Consider the following 23501-nt stretch of genomic DNA (forward strand, 5'->3'; position numbering starts at 1 on the left):
AACTAAGCCACTACTGGCTGCACAGTAGAGAGCAGTACAGTTTGCTTCTCAGATCCTATTGCTGCTGTTATGAGGATTGACTGTGGAAGAGGAGCTTTGGGATTGCAAACCAGTGTATTCAGCTACCCTACCATACGTCTGAGTCTGTGCATTTAGGTGGGTGCTTTCCCCTTCCCCCTTTTAATTTTCAGACTCATGAGGACTAATATTGTTGCATGTTCTTTTCAAATATTGTAGTGTTTTATATTGCCCTGTGCTTTTTGTGTCATCTGTCCCCGGTCATAAAGTTATTACAGGATGGTTTGTTCTTAACACTGATTCTTTGCAACATTTGGATGTCAGTTGCTTAAGGAAATTGTTGCTAAACTGTTAAATCGTATTGTCCCCATTAAATCCGCCAGGCATGGCATTTCAGTGCAGTTGTGTTGGTATAGGGCTAGGCTCTGTACTATAGAGTGAAATATTATTGAATTAATTGTGTCTCAGAATCCTTAGTCCGATGCTTCTCTTTTAAATGCAGCAGAATCTTGAGCCTGATTAGTACTCTGAGTAAGGGAGTAAAACATGGAGATATATAACTGGTGTGTAACATTGAAGCTAGTAATGTGAAATGATTCTACTGAGTTTAGCAAAGTTGCCTTTTCACGCTGAGTGCTAACCTACCTCTGGAAGCACAGGTATCATAAGAAGGAAAACAAATATTTGAAATCTTTATGTTGTATAGTAATCAAGATTGTATTTTCAATTTAGTTTGTGGCTTCAGTAAGGTTTGTGGCTACACTGATAAAAATCGGTTGTTGTTGTTTCACCCCACTGTAATGTTGCCAGACGTACCTTGGTTCCTGAGTGGAAAGGCTTTTTCCTGGCTTTGGAGTGTTATAGTCCTGTAAATGTTATTGACAGACCCTGGCTTGTTTGTTTGTTTTTTTACAAGTCCGTAGAGCTGGCACTTATCATAGCACTTCAGTGCCCCTTGACAACCCTGTCATTTTCAGGAGCACTCTCATGGGGTTTGAAGGAGCTTAAAGCAATCTTTTCCACATCTTGAGCTCAGTTTGCCAAAAGATCCTGCTCAAGCTCCCATTCATTTCAGCACAGTTTGAGTAGCAGAGCATCTCCGTGGATTGTGCCCTGACTTGTCTTTGAAGAAGTCCCTTCCATATACTATGCTTTCTTTGAAAACAAGGATGCTTTTCTAGAGAGAAATGTATGCGTATAGCTTTATCACTGAGTGGCACTTTTAAATCATGCTTCCAGAAACATTTCAGGCTTTCCTTATGTGTGTTGTCCAAAAAACCTTTAGGATATTATTGATTACAATGTGGATAAAAGCTTTTTGCACTCCCCCCCTCCATTCGGTGTGGAGATAGCATCTGAGCAAAGTTGAAGCAAATGCATTGCATTGAAACAGAGTTGCAATAGTCTGTACTTTTTAAAGGAATTGATTGTGCAACATTTGATTCCTATGACTTTTGTGTTCTCCTGCCTTTGGGAAAATACTTGTAGTGTTAGTGGTGGTTATAGCCTCCATTGTCATGCGTCCTTCAAAATGCCAGTCTTCATCCCCCCCAAGCTACATATTCAAAAGCATTGCTTTCACATCATTTCGCTGCTGCCTGCCACACACCAGGAGACCTCAGCAAAGAACAGTCCCAATTAGAAACATTATTACTTGTATTTGCCCACAGCTAATTGGGATTCAGAACCAGACCTTCCTTTCTGAATTAACAAAGGCAGGGATGTGTTCAGTGAGGGTGGCATGGGAAGAGAGAAAGTTCCTTTCCACTTAGGGTAACTGTTCTGTGCTGACTGCCAGACCTGGCTAAGACACATTGTTTTATATGCAGCTCGAGGTTGGCAACTGTTGGTCGACGGGCCAAATCCAACCCCTTTAGTGGGCACAAAGTAACTTGCCAGCCCTCTTTTGCTCCTACCAATTCTGAGCATTGGCTTGGCAGAATCACCAGGAAGGCGAGACAGGAACAGGAACACAAAAGCATCCTCCTCCTCCTCTTCCTTCTCTTGAATTGAAACAGCTTGATGAACATGATCAAGAGAAAGCTGGGTGCATGCCAGGTAGAGGAAAGAACCTCCTCCTCCTCCTCCTCCTCCTCCTCCTCCTCCTCCTCCTCCTTCTTCTTTTTCTTCTTCTTCTTCTTCTTCTTCTTCTTCTTCTTCTTCTTCTTCTTCTTCTTCCTTGAAGAACCACCTGCTCTACATTCCCCCAGTAGCATGGAGGGGAGGGCAATAAGGGGAGTAGTAACTTTGGAGAAGGTTTGGCGCACCATGCACCAGCATCCGTACAAAGTTAATGGCAAAACTAGGGTCATGTTTTCTGAGTATCTCCTTCCAAAAACCTCTCCCAATATAACCAGGCTATGAAGGAATCTGAACTTTGTTCTGAGTGGCAGAAAAGCACCCTTGCTGTGAGAAGAAGGCACGTGTGTTCCTCTTAATAACTTTGAACACTGGGAAATGGTGGTTATTCTACTACCACTGGATTTAAGTACCTAGAGTAGTACACCATAAATTGCAATAATAGCTTGTAGCGTTATACTGGCATTCAGATGTCCCAACCTGGGCATTTCTGTCCTTGCTCAATAATTCTTGGGAACAGTAATACTAGTAAGATCTCTTTAAGATCTCCCATTGAAGAGACTGTGGGCAATAATAATAATAATTAATAAAATAAGCCCTGAAGTAAACCTGAACCTGGCTATTATATCTACCGGTACATAAATTGTGGTTCCTGTTTTGCAATTGCTCCACTGTCTGCTGCCCCAGGGGACAAAACACTCAGAGTGACAGATCAGAAGCACAGCCTTGGACATGTTGACAGCTCTTCATATTATATCAAGCTGAATGGAACTGCTAACACTGTGATCATGTACCTATACCAGCAGCCTTTTCTTCATTGCTTCTTGTTGCACTGAACTCTAAATAAGAAGCAGTGTCATTTCCACAGGAGTTAAGGAGAATGGATGACTGTCACAAGTGACTACTTGCAGCTGAGAAGTTGTAATAATTGAAAAAGAAGATAGGTATTGGACTTGCCTGCCATTTCTTCCAAAATTGTGGATTAGAGAAAATCTGGAAGGCTATGATTATGTACAGACTTTCTCAGCAAACACAGCAAGCAAGGAATCCTAATTTAAAAACAGATATTTTGGCATCATGGTTTCTGTTTATTTTCTATGTGGAAACTCAAAACTCTTGATTAGTTTCTAATCAACTCCAGATGTCTATATGTTTCCTGACAATTATTCTTATCACACACACACGTTATACAACTTGCCTATCCAATCTTTCCAAAAGGAGGCTCTTCCTCAGGCTGTTTTTGCTGTAGTCATCCCACAAGCATATCCATTGTATACTAAGGATTGTAATCAGTGAGTTATTTCTTCAGTGATCTTGCTGTGTATTCTCTTCTGTTGCCTGTACTTCTAACTTTACTTTAAAATTAAATTAAATTTCATGGAACCAGAGAGAGACAGACACAGAGAGAACACTTTGCAAACTGCCAAAGCAAAGAATACCATTCACTTGTGAACTGCTTGTGTGTTGCGGTTATTTTTCATTTGCCATGCTAAGCTGTTCTGTTTGCAAGATAGACCCCTTGTGTTTGTGGGCATTGAACCAGCGAAAAATACCAGCTGAAAATAGACAATGAAGGACCTGAATGCAGCAGTGCTCTCCAAGTGTGCACAGGCAAGGCATTCCTCAAAGTAGATGGGAAGTGCAGTAGCTCTGCTGAAGCAGTTATAATGTCAGCCTCAAGGTATGTTCACTGCATGGTTCTCTTAGTGAACTGTAGGGGGTTTTGGGTGCCCAGCCTTTTATATATATACATATTAAAAGAAAGGTCAACCGACTCTAGGTTTTTCTATCATGTTTGCTCAACTTCCCTTGTTTATGCAAACCAAAGTCTGCACTTAACAGCCAAACTGTGTTTTGCGCAAATCAGAATAGAAAAACATAGTTTCGCCTTAGCATGATGCATACTCTTAACATTTATAAAGATCTTCCAAATGTTAAAAGAGCTTCACATACATCACCCTGTTGCAATCCTTATGAAACCTCTATAAGTTGCATTAGTATTATTATCCCATATTGCAGATGGGGGAGGAAGTTGCTAGGCCATAAGAAAGTGAGTTGCTTAAGTCCAACACCAGAGATGTCATGGCAGAGGTGATAAGGGAGCCAGATACAGTACTTCCTGGTTCATAATTGAGCCACACTGCACCATGTCCAATTCTGGTTTGCAGCCAAGTATGATTTGTGCAAACTACAGTTCAGTTAATGGTAACTGTGTTTTGCACAAGCAAGGAAGTAAGGAAGTTTTTCACAGTGCATGAAGGGAGAAGAGGAAGAGTGTATTCAAGCTGAGGCTCATGCATGAATGACTGAACACCGACTTGCTATTATGTGTGAACGAAGCCAAGGTTTAAAGTTTATTTTCACCATTATCTAAAAGGTATAATGTTATCCTGACCGCCTGAAGAGGTGAGATCAGTTCAGGAAGAGATGCAAAGCTTCTCTTGTGCAAAACTCACAGAATGATTTTCTTCCACCCTCTTCTGTTTTGCTGAAGAAATCATCCAATAGCTTATCAAAATATTTAAACTTAAGATTATGCATATGCATTTTCACTTGTGGTTACTATGCATAATGAGACTATGCATCATCAGCATCTTACAACTCAATAACCATATAGTAATAACTACACAGTCCTTGTGATCAGCACCAGATTTTGGATGGTGTGGGCTGTTCCCCCGCACAGGGCGACAAGATGAGGGAGTGCAATATTGAGAACATCCATAATTGAGAAGATCCATTTGGGGGCACCAAATTTTGGCCTTACACAGGGCGCCATGTTATGAAAGATTATCAAAGTCTGCCCCTGCATGTTATATGTCCCTTTGAATTTATGTTATAGATGGGCTGTAATAATTGCTCAGTTTTTCATACCTAACTTAATAAGGTTTGATTAGATTGGCACCTAGCTATTTCTATTCATTGGCCAGCAGATGGCTCAGACAATGAAAGATGGTAAACCGGGATCAGCTCAAGATCCAGACACTCTGTTCTGGCATCCTGGTTCACAGATCAGTGGAGTCACAGTGATAGAAAGTCTCATAGCACAAATCCATTATCATGATGAGATGGGTGCCTGAAGAGTCCCCCCCCCCCCGGGCATTGCTACCTCTGGGGAGCTAAAAAGGTAAAGGGACCCTGACCGTTAGGTCCAGTCGTGACCGTCTCTGGAGTTGTGGTGCTCATCTTGCTTTATTGGCCGAGGGAGCTTGCATACAGCTTCCAAGTCATGTGGCCAGCATGACTATGCTGCTTCTGGCAAACCAGAGCAGCACACAGAAACACCATTTACCTTCCCGCCAGAGTGGTACCTATTTATCTACTTGCACTTTGACGTGCTTTCGAACTGCTAGGTTGGCAGGAGCTGGGACCGAGCAACAGGAGCTCACCCCATTGCGGGGATTCAAACCGCCGACCTTCTGATCGGCAAGTCTAGACTCTGTGGTTTAACCCACAGTGCCACCCGCATCCCTCTGGGGAGCTATATGCTCCCAATTATTCAGGTAGGCTAGATTAGAAATTGGGAAACCTGACCCCAACTGATTACAATATGTTAGAGCATGATAACCTTAGATTTAGGCAGATCGTGAGCCCAAGGGGGGAGATGCAATGAAGCAAATACAGGATATTTTAATTTCAGCAAAGTTAAGTGTTGCCTCTCCCTCCACCCTCTGTCTAGAAAATTGTCTCTTGGTGTGATACACTAGTCCCAGATAGCAAAATAAGTACCTGGAAGATTATATAGCACACTCAACCAAGCCTGTGATTTGCATCAAGCTTTTTCATCTAAACAACTTGTTCAGAAGGCCTTCTATATTCAGGGAACTGAAATATCTTTTGGGTGAAATATGCCACCTTGTTTGTTGCCTTAAGTGGTGCAGGAATGAGCAAGGTGTATTTTTGCTGTTTTGTTTGACCAGGATGTCATGCTGTCATATTTTTCTCAGGAATCTAAATAGGTCAAGGTTTAAACCACTCAAAAGATCTCTGTTAGATATAGGTAGTGAGCAATAAATTATTATCACTTCATTTATCATTAAATTTACCGTATTTTTCGCCCTATAGGACGCACTTTTCCCCCTCCAAAAATGAAGGGGAAATGTGTGTGCGTCCTATGGGGCGAATGGAGGCTTTCGCTGAAGCCTGGAGAGCGAGAGGGGTTGGTGCGCACCGACCCCTCTCGCTCTCCAGGCTTCGCGCACCTCTCCGCAAGCAGCGGGAGCCCAGCGCTGGGCTCCCGCTGCTTGCGGAGAGTTGCCTGCAAGCTGAAGCCTGCGCGTGCTGAGCTCAGCGCGTCCAGGCTTCGCGGACCTCTCCGCAAGCAGCGGGAGCCAGCGCTAGGCTCCCACGGCTTGCAGAGAGCTGCCTGTTTGGGGGCTGGGGTCGGGGGAAGCTCGGGCTTCGCCCGCCCCAGCCCCGTGCCTGGGGGGGGAAAATAATTTTTTCCCTTTATTTCCCCCCCAAAAAACTAGGTGCGCCTTATGGGACGGTGCGTCCTATAGGGCGAAAAATACGGTATATACTCCACCTTTCTTCTACAGAACTTAGGAAAACATCCATAGGATTCCCTCATGTTTTCTCATCCAAACACTAATGTGCCTTCAGACCACCATGCTATGGGGCCACAACAGTGATATAATGGTCCCAAACCTCTCCCAAGATAATCCAACAATATTTTCCATATAATTTTTTTTTGGGTGAAGCTTTCAAGATCTGTCCTACTTTTGATAATCCAAAAAATACATTTTAGGTGTGTATATGTAGCCATAGTCACACAACCTTGTAAGCATGAACAAACTGGGCCTACTTTGCTTCTCTTCATTCCACCCTGTTAGTGCACACACCATTATCCCTTCCTTAGTGCTTGTTCTTGCTGATGGATAATGTCTTGTTGGAGCCATACAAACCATGATTTCTGGTTTAGATGTAACACTAAGCCAAGGGTTGTGGTTTGTTTCCTCTGTGCACTATTGGGGGTGGGGCAGGGAGAGGAGCAAAATGGACATAATTTGCTTATGCATAGTGAGCTAGGTATATGATTTATGGCTTAGAACGAAGCTTGAATGTGGTCAGAGAGAGAAAGGGGGAGAAGTGGTTATTACTAATTCATACAGATTTAATGTAAGCAAGGAAAGGAGATAAATGATAATTACTTTTGTCTTTCAGTGATAACGAATGCTTTCAGATCTGGTTAATCCAAGCTTCGTTTATCCTTATGTCTCTATATTGAAAAGATTTAAGTGATTACTAATCCTGTGATGTGCAGAATATGGTGCCAGCCTCTTAAACTTGAAGGCTTTTGTAAATCTGCAATTCAAATGGAGTGTGTTGCTTTTAAATTAACAGGCTTGAGCATAATTACTGAATCAAGGACCCAATCTTATCTTCAGTGGCACTTGCCACTGAAAATTAAAACCCAAAATCTAGCTAGTTACATTATAAAAGGCTATAGTGATTCAGTTTATGTGTCTTAATTCCCATTAGCTTTTAATGAAACTTAGGTGTTCCTGTCTTGCTTCTTTCATAGGCCGTTACCACAGTATTCAGTAATAGCAGCAATATCTTTAATTGTTTCTTTTTATGCTTCTCCCTGATCCAGACTCTGTAAAGAGGAACTGTGACCTGCAAAATGAGGAACAGTAAAAGAGATAAAGAAACACCCCACCCATATTTTTAACAAATCTTGGGCTTGAGAGTGTGTTGTATACTGGTAAGCCTGGGAATACTGATGCTTCCTTTGCCAGCGCAAGCCAGAGCTTAAAATGTTGGTTTCGTTTTCCTGACACAAGCAAAGAAGTCTAACTTCATCATCTTCAACCTGAAGCAATATCATTAAATCAGGCTAAATGTCAGTGACACAATAAGCAGCCAGCACACACATAATTCAATTTTTAAACGCTTGATTAGCAAGCAAATTATGCAAATGTGGCAAAAGCATAAGAAAGGGATAATATATCTCCCATTCATCCTTTTATTCGTCTCAGGTATGGCCCAAGATTTGATCGTTTGATCTGTTTAGTTTCTAGGACAGTAAAAACTAGGAGATAGTCACTTTTTCAAGGAATGCCTTATCTTGGTTTCTCTTGTCAGCTGCTGATCCAGTCACACCCTGGTTTTTCCTCCTCAATCTGTATGCAAATCAGCTGTATTTTACACATGCACTGGCTGCTAAATCTGTTAACATTCGCATGCATTAGCATTTACACCCAAAGTGCAATTCTCCTCTTGGGAAAAATGGCCTAAAGATTTTGCTCCCTTCATGGTTGCACCTGCTTTCCCCGTCTTCACAGCTAACATTCCTCTATTGTTTCCATATTTTACTTTTTTTCTGTACCTGTTGAGTGAGAGCTGTGATCAGGAAATAATCTTCAGAGCCCCAGACACTTGTATATTGGCAACGCCAGCAGTTGTGGCATTATAATACTGATGCAGAACAAGCAGCGAGAAAACTGGCCACCTTTTTGTAGTCTGTCACACATGTTCTTGACAGAAACTCCTGTGATTCTGGGACCATCTGTTCCAGAAGCAGCTGTCGTGGGAGTAGCTACTCGCCATATATGTAACTTCAAATATTGTACTTCCACAAAATGAACGTATTTTGTTGGAATTGTTCTCATACGGAAAAATTGATTGTGTGAATTGCCTCTACTACACCCACTGTTTTCTATATCCAGATCCAGTACTTTGCTTCTGTGGTAAAGTTTCAGAAAATGCTTTGGCTGAATCATATATCAAACTGGGAACAACAGTCATTGCTGTTCAAGTTGCTTAAGTATTATGGAAGCTGTTGAGTGGATGATAATGGATGATAACACACATGGTCATAGTAGGACTGAAGACATCTCACACGCACTATCTTAAACCCATTTCAGTCATCACAGTGCCACTTGCCTCAGACACAGCTCCACATGCCGCTATAGTTAAGTTGGCATATAGCCCACTGGGTGGCACCATTAATGCAATCTTATTTTTTTAAACCACGACTGTACATCACACACGAGCGCATATAATGCAATGAATAAGGACAGATTTGAAGGCCAACTGTCAACCTGAAGTAAATGCAGAAATTTAAATAATGAGACCGGACTCATTATTACCCAGTTCTGAAGCCATTTGCGACATCTAGGAGCCATGAAGTGTCTAGAGCTCTTATTTATTGCAGTAAGATTTAGGTTGACTTGCATTTCTAGTTTATGTATGTAGAAGTTAAAACAGCAAGACCAAGCGCTGGTTCAATGTGGTCTCCACATAATCTCCTTTGGACTCAGGCTCACAGACATTTGCCCTCATCGTGGATACAGTTGCATAGAAAGTATGCTATGATGACCAGAAGTACATGAGTAACCATGGACAAAACACTTATAGAGAAGGATGATTAATGCACCCCAGTGTAAGCTCTTGCTTCATTATTTATTTGTTATACATTTACACCAAAACCACTGGATATCTCACAAAGTGTACTTCCATTTTGTTCATTGCCATGCACTCCAGTACAAGCTTCAGGTGGAAGTCCAGGGTGTCTACCATGTTTTGAGATTGAAGGATGGAAACAAGAAATAAATCTGAGTGATACTGGCATAGTGATGACATTCAGCCCAGATCTCCAGATGGCCTCATCCATCAGCTTCATGTAAACATTAAAAAGCATGGGAGACAAGATGGAGTCTTGCAGTACCCCACATACACCAAAGGCCATGGCAAAGAATGAGCGTGCATGTATGTGTGTGACTGGTTTGTTTGTGTGTTTTAATGTGCCCACAACTCTTCCACAGGTCCCCAAATGTACCCACAGCTCAAAAAGGTTGGTGACCCGTGTTTGTTCCCTACACTGACTGGCAGTGGCCCTCCAGAATTTCAGACATAAGCCTTTCCAGTTCTACATGGGAGACCCCAAGAACTGAACCTGAGTCCTCCTGCATGGACTATTGATTTTTGCCATTGACATGGCCCTTCCCAATTAACGCTGGCCAGAAACACATGACTGGAGCATCTGCTGTAAAATCACCCAAAATGGATTATTCAATTCGGCCAAGTAAAAAAGTAGAGGTAAAACAACCTGCAATGCATGTTTGCTCAGAAGTAAGTTTCATTATATTCAATGAGGCTTATTCTCAGATGAGGATGTGAAGGACTGCAGCTTTGCACTATGTGCAAATGTCTCCTGGCAGTCAAAATCTGTTGCATGGAATGTATTTGTTGCTGTGGGCAGGAAAAAAACCATCAGGGGAATCCTGAAAGGAACAGGCACAATTCAATGCAAGGTATACATGACTGGAATAGCCCTAAAGCTGTGGATGACTCCCATAGCAGCATATCACATTTGATTTTGCAAAATTGTTTCTAATTTTTCCAGCAGCTGTTAAGGCGCCTTGAAGTTTGCAAACTTAGATTTATCATTCTATAAGCTTAGGGCCCCTCTACAATCGCAGTGACAGCATTCCTGACACACAAATGGCAGCAGTGGAAAAGTTCAAAAGAATGAAAGATCTTCTCTCAAACCTGTTCTACTTCTTATTAAAGATTTACTGAAAAGGACACAGATGCTGGTAACTTGCATAAGCCGGTGTGTCTCAGCTCTGTGGCCTTTCCTTCAAGGGAGTAGGTTTGCTCTGAGGATCCTTGAAGGCGATGGTACGGTTTCTGGCTAATGGTAAGGTATCTTTTGTTCCTCTTCAAATATGATATGATAAATCTTTCCTGAAGGAACGTGTCATCTACCATTTTGGACAACAAATGTGCTGTTGCTGAAGAAGAGCAGAATGAATGTCACTCAGTTGTTATTCTTTGTGTCGTGATTTTGTTCCTTGGGTAACCTTCAGGTCTTCTGTGCTCACTTCAGAGCTTAGTCCAACATCTGTCTCCTTAACAACATTATCAGTTTGATCTGATCTCTTCAAACCAGAAACCTGAAGCTATACCAGGGTGCATTTGAAGCTCCTATACAGGCATTATTTCCACATTGTTTCACTAGAGTAGGCAGCTATGTACACATATCCCTTTGCACATGTGGAATTTTGGCCCATCTGTTCATGTAGATGAGAAAGTTATATGTGTTTGGAAGTTGCCCAGAGTGGCTGGGACAACCCAGCCAGATGGGCAGGGTATTACTATTACTGTTACTAGATTCAGTAAGGTAGCCGTGTTGGTCTGATGCATGCACACGAAAGCTTATACCCAGAACAAACTTAGTTGGTCTCTAAGGTGCTACTGGACATTTTTTAAATTTTTATTTACTTATTAAAGGTAAAGGTAAAGGTACCCCTGCCCATACGGGCCAGTCGTGTCCGACTCTAGGGTTGTGCGCCCATCTCACTTAAGAGGCCAGGGGCCAACGCTGTCCGGAGACACTTCCGAGTCATGTGGCCAGCGTGACGAAGCTGCTCTGGCGAGCCAGCACCAGCGCAGCACACGGAAACGCTGTTTACCTTCCCGCTACTAAGCGGTACCTATTTATCTACTTGCACTTAGGGGTGCTTTCGAACTGCTAGGTGGGCAGCAGCTGGGACCGAACGACGGGAGCTCACCCCGCCGCGGGGATTCGAACTGCCGACCATACAATCGGCAAGTCCTAGGCACTGAGGTTTTACCCACAGCGCCACCCGCGTCCCTGACTTATTACTATTACTATTATTACTACTATTACTATTACTTATTACTATTACTGTTATTATTACTATTATTAGAATTACCTCCAGGAGCACATACCTCACCTGTAGCAGACACCTGAATTTGACCAGCTCAGGATGTTTATATTGTATGTAAATGTAAATGGGTGTACCATTTTCAGTTCTTCAAATCTCTCAGAAGGATTTTGTTTCCCTGAGTTTTACATTTGTAATTCTGCTAATTAGTCTGTAATCAACAGAACATAAACATCTGCATAAGCGATGGAACCAGTGGAGCCCCTTCAATTTATCACATTAAAGCATTTGGGCAGGGGGATACAAATCCATTCACGAAACAAATCCTGTCCTCAGGCTCTCTGCTAACTAAAAGCAGAAGTGTGGAGATGGAAAAAGAACTCAGAATTAATATATTTAACTAGTTTAGAGAGCTTCACCAGCTGAACACAGTCACAGTAAAGCACAAGTTCAAATACAGCCATAGAAACCAAAAGACAGAAAGGCATGCATAGAATAGTGTCTTCTCAGTATGTGTGTTTTTCCCCATGAACAATCACTCTGCACATTCCTTCCCCCATAATGTTTCTTAGTTCCTATCTAAACATGTTCAGCATCATTCAACAGTCTGCTTTGGTTTTTCTGTGTAAGCAGTTGTACTAGGTATAGATACATAGAGTTATTGAACTGCAGAGTTTATGGTTAGCAGAAAAGACCCATGTTCACATCACAAGACCTTTTAAATTATCCTATCTAAGATGCTGCCTTACTCATTATAGGCAACTAGGCAAGTTGCTATTTGCACTCATTCATTAGTAACAATTTTGTAGCATTTTCTGTTGTCAAAACAAAATGGTTTCTTCATTCAACACTTTGCTATATAGAAGGCCCATTATGGGTGGTTCATTCAGCCTCAAGATAAATATTTTGTAGAACAAGAATTTATGCACAAGCACTTTAAGATAAATATATATAAATGAAGCATTAAAATATTTTCCCCAGGAAGCAGAGGCATATTATGGATTTGAAACAAACTTTATTCAGCAGAAAATGGTCAAATTGAAGTCCCAGAGGCAAAGACTTAGCATGCACCTTTCATTGGAGCAGGTGTGCTGAACTACAGCTTCCATCATCCCTGATCATGGGCCATGCTTGCTGAAGCTGATGGGAGTTGTAGTTCAGCAACATTTGGCAGGCCCAAATTTCCCCATGACTGCATTGAAGGGTAACCTGAATAGGGCAAAATCTAAACTAATTCATTCCTAATTCCTAAAATGCTGATCTAACTAAGCCCAATTGCCGACTCAGTTTCATTATGTTCCATCTATGGAACTCCTTCCCAGGTAGCATTCAGTCTTCCCACCACAGTGGACACCTTTTAACAAAGGTGGACACCTTTTAACAAAGGCTCAAGATGTTTTGGTTTGTCCAGGTGTTTGGAACATGAATTGTTCTGGTTTTGGATTGCGGTTTAATAGATAGTGTTAACACTCCACTCCAATCTCCATGAGCAGTGTGGGATTCCAGGGGTTGCAGTTGCACTTACCAGGGTCTGTGTTCTCTTTGGGGACAATGAGGCACCACGGAGTCTGGGGTGTTTATGATACGTGGTTTATTTACACATACATACAACCCTTGTCTAGATGGAGAGAGTGCAGAGCTTTCACAACCCAAGAAAGTCCGGTTCCTGCCATGGATTCCAAGAGACCCCAAAGAACATGTCTAGCTCTCGCAATAGCATAAACAGACTGCCCACCTTGTGCTCTGGCCTCCCACCTCTCCAACTTGCAAAAAGGACACTTTTTCCTGTTTGCTTACCTCATCACCCACTGTATCCCTGGAAACTACTCCCTCCCAACTGGCTGGGTCTGCCCCCTCTGTGTCCAGCAGCATCTTTTGTCCTGTTGATAGCTTTTGTCAATGGGTTAATGGCTGGCCATCATCTTCTTTTGTCCTCCTCACCACCCACACTCAGTGAGCTCTGCCAAGCTAGTCTTCCTTGTTAGCATAAACTGAGCCCAGAGATTCCCATGTTTGGCACAGTTTAGTCAAATCTGGATTAATTCTGATTTTTACGGAATCCAAGAATTATGGGTGACTTGCACCCACATGTCCCCTAAATGGGTTCTGGGGCTTTCCTCAACCCTCTAGAGCAGATTTGGGGAGGTTAAGGGCTGAATGCAGAGATAATGCAGTGGGAGAGAAAATCCCACTGCACAAATGGAACTACTTCATTGGATAGTTGGTTTTATCCCATTGCTAGCATGACCTCTGTTATGAATGAGCTTTGCAGTGTAAACGTTGGTCTTTTTCTTTTATTCTTGTTTGTGCTCTTAGTTCCTGGTGCCTTTGTTTATGGTGAGTTTAGATATCCTAAAAACCACTTGGAAGCCCTTCTCCACACACACAGGGATTTTTGAAATCTGCCTGATACTAAAAATATATTTGCTTTATATAAGTAAAGGTTGAATGTCCATTCTGCCCTTACATCCCGTCAAAGAGCAACCAAATGCCAATTTCTATTTTAATCTTTGCAGAAACCCTGGGAGTTAGGTGGAGGGCTGTATGCTGACTCTTTGAATGAATGCACTTAGTTGCTACCTCTTTTACAATGTCATGGTTCCCAGTTCAAATGTTGCATCACTCTTAATATAAAGTACAATGTGCTGAACTCAGATAACATGTTCTCGAGCCGTTACAGTAATATGCAACTTCTTGCTCATCAATTTGAACTGAAAAAGATACTAGGCCACTATTGTCAGAAGTTACTGACAAAATAAAAAAAGAATACATGACTGACCTTGCTCTCCATGTCACGCTGTGTCACCCACAACCCTTTCTTTTTGCCTAATGAATAGTTCTGTGTAAGTCAAAAGCCTGCCTATTTCTATCCTGATGTAATTAATCCAAATGAAAGCTGTCCCTCTACATTTTTTTAAATTTTATTTTGTGGGTTTCCCATGCATCATAAATGATACTTAAATCTATCAGGAGGGCAGCAGTTTTGGGATTTATTTTATAGAAAGTCATTCATCAGAACATAACGAGAGCTCAAAGGCCCATCTATTCCAGCATCCTTGTCTCACCTTGGCTGACCAGATGTCTGTGGAAGCCTGCCAAGAGACACACGTGCAACAGGTAAAGGGACCCCTGACCGTTGGGCCGACTCTGGGGTTGTGGCACTCATCTCGCTTTATTGGTCGAGGGAGCCGGCGTACAGCTTCCGGGTCATATGGCCAGCATGACTAAGCCGCTTCAGGCAAACCAGAGCAGCGCACGGAAACACCGTTTACCTTCCCTATTTATCTATTTGCACTTTGATGTGCTTTCGAACTGCTAGGTTGGCAGGAGCAGGGACCGAGCAACGGGAGCTCACCCCATCACAGGGATTCAAACCGCCGACCTTCTGATCGGCAAGCCCTAGGCTCTGTGGTTTAACCCACAGTGCAACAGAACCGTCCCCAGTTCTGATTCTCAACACCTTGCATTTAGACGTGCCCTGCCTCTCATGCTAAAGGTGATATACCACCATCATGGCTACTTGCCTTTGATACCTTTATCTTCCATTAATTCTTCTAATCCCCTGTGCAAAGCCATCCAGGCTGTTAGTCATTACTACATCTTGTGGTAGCAAATTGCATAATTCAGCTGTGTGTTGGGTGAAGAATTACTTTCCCTTCATAGTGAATCCATCTTGAGGATCATGCAGAATGAAAAAAACCCCAACATTATTCAGCATTTCTTCCCAATGTTAAAAACTATCATTCATCCTTAAACCATTTAGCATCTTTTGCAGCCTTCTGGAATGTGTTCTCTTTCATATCATCATTTCAGCTTTATAAGGAGTTGCAGTGTTCCAAAGGAAATGGCATTTATAGTATTGGTGATACTTTACATCCACCAAGGTCAATGGGAATTTGTAACTGGCTTCAGTTGCTTTTGCATTAGGAAGTCAGGGAGCAAATTTTTTTTCATGAGCTACAGATGCTTTTAATAGTGTGCAACCTTTGTGCTAGAGCACAGGTGTATTACCCTAGCTTAAACAAGTCCTCTATTAGCACGCAGTGTCTTCTAACACACATTCAAAATTAGTCTCAGTAGAAAACCCAGTGCATAAGTGTCAGTGTGTAAAATGTACAGTGCAGTCTTGAAAATACTTGTGGTGTTATATTTTTCTTTGTCTCCTGGATTAAATGTTTTGTAAAGGGTTGTTGGCACTTACTGATGGAGAGCGGAGGGGTGGTGCGGGGTGGGGGGGGCTAAGTGTGATTGTGTGAGCAATGCATGCAGGTGCTCACAGCAGAAATTGGATTTCCCCGCTTTGGGGGGGGGGGAGCATGAGCTGTAGCCAAGGTTTGTTCTTGGGTAACCCTAATGGTTTAATCAGTCTGGTCACCAGAATTTTAAGTTCCCTTCTTCTCCTAATTGTGATTAGTGAAAAATCTCTTTAAATTTGCTGGAAGCATGATTTATCTTGCTTGAGATTGGCACACATATGCATTCCACAATAACAGAGTTTTGGGGGTTTTTGACTCCTGTGTGCATTAACAAGGACCTGATGGAATATATTAACTTGGCAGTGTGTTATTTTGTTTTGACAGGATGAGGCTTTTGACTAAGAAGCAGCTCATCATATGCAAATGAACTCCTCATAATTAACACTAGTCTTTGCTATCCTTCTGCTGTTTGATGTGCTGTAGAATGTTTTTGCCACTGAACCCCATATGCCTGCCACTGTTTCTGAGCTCTTTCCTTAATAGCAATCTCTTAAGTTCATCCTCAAGGTTCGGAACTCCTCTAACATAACCTAGGCAAAGTCAACAGTTATCGGTCTGTAATTCCCACCTTCCCATTGCTTCACCTTTTGAACCCATTTGGAGTATGTGGCTAATAACTGCGTAAATCGTATTTTATTTTTTAATTTATTTTTAAAAAATCAATTACAAAAGTAGAATATCTCATTTTGCAAAATGATGTCAGTGCACATTAAGATAACAGAGCTGTCGTTTCATTTCTAGCTTCCTAGATCTGAGAGAAATTCAGATTCCTTTGCTCTCAGGTGCAATCAATGGTTTCACTTTGTGCAGGGCCCAGAAACCTGTATTTGGTCCTGATTTTAAGCATTTGTTTTACTTAGATGGGAGCTGAAGAAGTTCAACACTCTGCTGCTGTGCTGATATAGATAAATGAGAGAAAGAGGACAGTCCCATACCAGAGAGAGAGAGAGAGAGAAGGAGGAAAGCCTCAAAATAAAAAAATAAAAATAGGGAACTTTAATAAAACAGTCAGTAAGTTCTCTGCTGTGTTTCAGTGGAAACTTTTCTCAAGGGCACAATAATTCAGTTTTGTTGAATTATTATAATAAGAGAAGTTCTGAGGTACTAAGGCATGGAAAGAGTTTTGATTTTATTCCAAAGTTTATAAATTTCCTCCTGGTATGGCTCAGGTACCTTGATGTTTAAAATAATCAGATATAGAATTTTCTTCATGTGCTTTTTAGTTCTTTAAACATTTAAGCTCAAGATGTTGCTCTTCAGCAGCACAAATAAGTACTTGGTGAAATACATGAGACTTCTGAATAAGCATGCATAGTATCTGAAGAAGTGTGCATGCACACGAAAGCTTATACCAAAAACTAACTTAGTTGGTCTTTAAGGTGCTACAGGAAGGAATTTTAGTATTTGGATGTAAGACACAATTTTGTATTAATTCCATAATTCAGAGCTTCTGACTAAAGAGCAAAAATTGTCTGCTTTCCTAATTACTGGAAAAAAGAGTTTTTGTTAATCAGTTTGCATACTTTTACTTATGGTTCCTGAATTACCACACTGATAATATTCTACCTTTCCAGCCTCTAAATGCACCCACACTTCTCTTCATTTGTTGTGCTTCTTTCTCCTCTGAATGAAGATGCTTGTAGGGCTCTGGCAGTAATCTCCCAGGTTTCATTTCTGATACAGATAATCATTTTTCTACTCATGCAGACAGTTGCCCCAAATATTCCTCATATTTGATTTGATCACATTTACAGTGGTACCTCGGGTTAAGTACTTAATTCGTTCCGGAGGTCCGTTCTTAACCTGAATCTGTTCCTAAAATGAAATACCACTTTAGCTAATGGGGCCTCCCGCTGCCGCCGCACCGCCGGAGCACGATTTCTCTACTCATCCTGAAGCAAAGTTCTTAACCCGAGGTACTATTTCTGGGTTAGCGGAGTCTGTAACCTGAAGCGTATGTAACCCGAGGTACCACTGTACTTTTGACAGGGGTGGGGAAGCAATATAATTAGTAAATGGATGTAGACTTTTGTACAAGCTAGAACAATAAAGCACATTGGACTTTACATTCCCATGACCAGTCATACATCAAGTCAGTAGTACACATGTGCTAGCCTAGTACAGTGGTACCTCGGGTTACAGATGCTTCAGGTTACAGACGCTTCAGGTTACAGACGCTTCAGGTTACAGATTCTGCTAACCCAGAAATAGTACCCCGGGTTAAGCACTTTGCTTTAGGATGAGAACAGAAAACGTGCGGTGGCAGCACGGCGGCAGAGGGAGGCCCCATTAGCTAAAGTGGTACCTCAGGTTAAGAACAGTGTCAGGTTAAGAACGGACCTCCAGAACGAATTAAGTGTTCAGTTTCTGTTAATTGGTTCTCGTGGGAAACTTGCAGATTCTAGCTTCACCAATTAACTCAAGCTGGTGTCAATTTACTCTTGGCAGAAAGCCCAGGTCTGCTTGACCTAGAAACTACTCACTCTGATTGGTTAACGAGCAGCACTCAACTCTGTTATCAAGGGATTGTTAGCTCAGTTTGGTGTGAGGTGTGTTAGGAGTTAGAAGTGCTGTGTATGGTTATGAGAGAGAGAGAGAGAGAGAAAGAGAGGATTTATTTTGCTTCTATTTGTATGCAGAAACTCTGCTGGTTTTATTTTTTCCTTTTAATAAATCCTGTAAATAGTTATTCTGAGTCTAGCTGACTAGTCATTACCGCCGCGACTAGCTTCTTCGCTGTGCAGGAAAACTCTGCTACGTTTGGGCTAAAGCCAATAGGGCTATGCCTGACACTTCAAAGTTCCATGAGGTTATGGGCATTGTGCTGCCAGCCTGAGTTGCGGTGGTGTCAGCAGCAACGGCGTTGGTTCCCGTAGTTCCAGAAGTTGTTGTTCTCTGGCTGGTTCCTGACCGTGGTGAGCTGGTGACGCAGCGGACTCAAGGACAACAGCTGCAGCGTGTGAGTGCTGGGTGCTGTGGTTCCTGTTTTCTCTCTCGGTGGTCGTGAGTAGCTGGTTCCGGGTTCCAGGGACATCGCTCTCAAGATGGCCTCACAACCAGGTCAGATGGCTTTTGAGCGTCTGAATGACTCCAATTACTTGCTGTGGTCGGAACGCATGCAGGCAGTGCTGCAGAGGGATCGTCTCTGGCAAGTGGTGAGTAAGTTTCCTACGAAGCCTGATGATGAAGACCTCGATAAAGACCAAAGAGCAAGGGCCACAATTGTCTTGGGGCTGGAAGATTCCCAGTTGCCGTATGTGAGGGGAATCAAGACAGCTAGAGGTGTGTGGCAAGCACTTAAAGAACTCCATGTACGTGAGACAGCGGTTTCCAAGCTGTTCATTCGCAAGGCATTGTACAAGGCAATGTTACAGCCTGGGGTTACAATGCAGGAACACCTACACAGTTTACAGTTAAAGTTTGCTGCGCTACAGGAAAGAGACTGTGCGTTAGACCAGCAGGAGAAGGTGGCTATTATTTTGAGTTCTCTCCCGGAAAGCTGGGATAATTTAGTTTTGTCTCTAGAAGGCATACAGGAGCGTGATTTATCAGTCAGTTACGTTACTGGGCGTTTGATTGAAGAATGGCAGAAGAGGCAAGAAAGGTTGTTGGCTGCAGAGGCTTCTACAGGTGGACGGTTTGGAAGGAGTTCTCATGCCGTGCCAGAGGTGAAGCAAAAGCAGCGTACTGGTGAGGAGTCAGCATTTGCTGTTAGGCGTTGTTTCCGATGTGGGTCTTCAGCGCATCTAAAACGACAATGTCCGGAGTTGGTCAAGTCTCAGTTGCCGGTGCAGGAGCAGAGACGAGATCAGCAGCAGCAGCGTAAAAAGAAATTTTTCAAACGAAAACAGTCGGCTCAGCTGGTGACCGGCGAGGTCAAGATTGCTGATGAGAAACAAGCGGTCTGGGTGGTCGATTCGGGAGCGTCTCGCCACATCGTAAATTCAGATGAATTGTTTGTTTCCAAGAACTCAGCACAGCGCAGCCAGGTGGCTCTAGCAGACGGAAGTACTTCCGAAGTGATTTCGGGGGGTGCAGTTTTTGTTCCTTGTCTTCGTGAATGCCTGCAAAATGTACTTTGTGTGCCGTCATTAAGGAGCAATCTGATGTCTGTAGATTGTTTGCTAAAAGCTGGGTTTAAAGTGTATTTTGAAGGAGACAGTTGCATTATTAAGAAGGCTGGTGAGATTTTAGGCACTGCTAAGTCAGAGGGAGGCTTGTTTTGGCTTAAAGCAGGATCTCAAGTTGCAGCAGTAGTCAGTAAATCTCAGCCTGCAGTGAACAACAAAGCTATACATGACAACTGTGTGCACTTATTGCATAGGAAATTGGGGCATGCTTGCTGGAAAAGTGTACTAAAAATGTCTGAATTGGCTGATGGGGGTAATTTAAAGAGTTGTAACAAGTACCTTGATTGTAATGTTTGTAAAAAGGTTAAAACTCACAGAGTCTCTTACCCCAGAAGTGACAGAGTTAGTGAGTCACCGCTACAGTTGGTTCACATGGACGTAATTGGTCCATTTGCTGTAAGCAGGGGTGGATCGCGTTTTTCACTAACAATTGTGGATGACGCCACGCGTTATTCTTGGGTTTTTCCCATGAAGAATAAGGGTGACGTGTTCACTAAGTTTAAAGGCTGGGTGGCATCTGTGGAAAGATTTCTGTCCATTAAACTCAAAAGGATTCAGACAGACAGAGGTGGCGAATTTATGTCAAATGCCTTTAGAGATTGGTTACAAAAGCGTGGCATTGGGCATAGAAAAACGAACGTTTTTTCCCCAGAGGAGAATGGCGTTGCAGAGCGAAAAAATAGATCTTTACAAGGTATGATGTTTGCCATGCTTGATGATGCTGATTTGCCCATGTCTTATTGGGGGGAGAGCATGCTCACCGCGTGTTATCTCCAAAATAGGCTCTTTCATCAAACAATAGGTACAACCCCGTACTTTAAATTGTTTCAGAAAAAACCTAAAATTGACCATTTGCATGTGTTTGGATCAAAAGCCTGGGTATTAATTCCGAAACAAATGAGAAAGAAGGGAGATCCTAAGACCAAACAGTTAGTGTTTGTGGGTTACCAGGAGCTGGGAAAAGGTTTCCGCTTTGCTGAAGGGACAAATGGCATTGTGATCTCCAGGAATGCCAGTTTTTGTGAACATAGTGGCTGGGAGAGACTACATGCCAATACTGAGGTTTGGTTTGAACCTTCCCAGGAACTTCATGACTCTGAAGGTAGACATAGAGAATCAGAGTCTGAGGGGGAGGAAAGTTCAGATAAGAGCTCTCAAGAAAGTGGAGTTAGCCAGAGACCAGTTGCTAAGCAACAAAAGAGAGGTCGTAGTTCTGAGGAGGAAAGTGGGTCAGAAGAAAAATTTTCTCCCAGAAGATCTAAAAGACAAAACAAAGGAGTGCCTCCAGTGCGTTTTTCTCCAGATACTGCAAATGTGTTTAGTGTAAGTGCAGAACCCAAGAGTTTTCAGGAGGTGTTAAAGTTACCAAAAGAGGAGGCAGAGCGCTGGAAACAGGCAATGGAGGAAGAGATGTCCTCTCTGAATGAGCACAAGGTTTTTACACCAGTAGCAGCGCCTGAGGGGGCAAAGATTGTAGGCTGCAGGTGGGTGTACAAACTTAAACCTCTGGTGACAGGAGAGTACAAATACAAAGCTCGTTTAGTGGCTCAAGGATATTCTCAGAGGCCTGGAAAAGATTATGACGAGACTTTTTCCCCTACTGCTAAGGGGGACAGTGTAAGGCTGATTTTAACGCTTGGAGCAAAGAGAAAACTCCTGTTGAACCATTTTGATATCCAGACTGCATATTTACATGCATCAATATCAGAAGACCTGTATCTAGCTGAACCGCCTGGTTATGAGACAGGTTCCAATAGAGTGTTAAAATTAAACAAAGCTCTATATGGTCTCAAACAGGCTGCAAGATCTTGGAACAAATGTTTCCATGAGGCTTTAGTGTCATTTGGCTTCAAGCAGAGTACAGCTGACAATTGTGTTTATGTACGTGGTACAGGCAGTGATCAAGAGTTTTGTCTGATTTATGTAGATGATGTATTGTATGCCTGCAAAACAGATAAACAAACTAAAAGGTTTGCCAAGCAATTGTCCAGTAAGTTCAAAGTGAAAGACTTAGGCCCGGTTAGGACATATCTAGGGTTGGAAGTGTGCTGGGCCCAAGATGGCAGCTGCCTAATTAGTCAGCAGAACAAAGTTAAACAACTACTGACTACATACAGGATGCAGGATTGCAAAGGGGCAGCGGTGCCTATGGATCCAGGTTTCATAAAACACTTCACATAGATGAGAGTCCTGAATTTGAACACCCTGATGTATATCATTCTGTAATTGGAAGTTTATTGTATCTAGCACAGTGGTCCAGACCTGATATTAGCTATGCAGTAGGCATATTAAGTAGATTGGTCTCAAAACCCACACTAAATGCCTGGAAAGGGGTAAAACAAGTTCTGAGGTATCTCAAACAGACAATTGGCTATATGTTACAATTAAATTCTTCAGAGGATGAAATGTTGAGTTGCTACTGTGATAGTGACTGGGGAAATTTGCCGGATAGAAAATCTGTCACAGGACTAGTCATAATGGTCGGTGGAGCTTTAATCAGCTGGCGGTCACGCAAGCAAGACGTTGTAAGTGTGTCATCAACGGAATCAGAGTACGCCGCATTGAGTGAATTGTGCAACGAGGTGATTTATTTCAAGCATTTGTTAGCAGATTTAAATGTAAATTGTGGAGAACCAGTACAAGTTTACATTGATAATCAGGCTTGTATAACCTTAAGTAAAACAGAGGGTTTCAAATCGCGTTCCAAACATATCTCTGTAAAATACCAAAATGTACGTTGCTGTGTACAAGACAATGTAATCACCTGTACTTATGTATCAAGTGAAGAAAATGTAGCAGATGTATTAACTAAACCATTGGCAAAGATAAAGAACAAGCGAATGTGCAAGGGTTTAGGTTTGCTGGAAAAATAATCTCCTACATAGGTGTATTTGGAGTTAATTGTTCAGCAGAATCTGTGAGGGGGTGTTCAGTTTCTGTTAATTGGTTCTCGTGGGAAACTTGCAGATTCTAGCTTCACCAATTAACTCAAGCTGGTGTCAATTTACTCTTGGCAGAAAGCCCAGGTCTGCTTGACCTAGAAACTACTCACTCTGATTGGTTAACGAGCAGCACTCAACTCTGTTATCAAGGGATTGTTAGCTCAGTTTGGTGTGAGGTGTGTTAGGAGTTAGAAGTGCTGTGTATGGTTATGAGAGAGAGAGAGAGAGAGAAAGAGAGGATTTATTTTGCTTCTATTTGTATGCAGAAACTCTGCTGGTTTTATTTTTTCCTTTTAATAAATCCTGTAAATAGTTATTCTGAGTCTAGCTGACTAGTCATTACCGCCGCGACTAGCTTCTTCGCTGTGCAGGAAAACTCTGCTACGTTTGGGCTAAAGCCAATAGGGCTATGCCTGACACTTCAAAGTTCCATGATTA

The 23501-nt window shown here is 42.3% G+C and overlaps 1 protein-coding gene across 2 annotated transcripts in view; it reads left to right on the top strand.

The window, feature by feature from the left end:
* Positions 1-23501, top strand: part of RIPOR2 (RHO family interacting cell polarization regulator 2) — a 104364-nt gene that overhangs the window by 44927 nt on the left and 35936 nt on the right. The gene's annotated exons all lie outside the window — the stretch shown is intronic.

The sequence above is a fragment of the Podarcis liolepis genome, assembly GCF_965112155.1.
Source record: "Podarcis liolepis genome assembly, chromosome: 8".
Classification (NCBI taxonomy): Eukaryota; Metazoa; Chordata; class Lepidosauria; order Squamata; family Lacertidae; genus Podarcis; species Podarcis liolepis.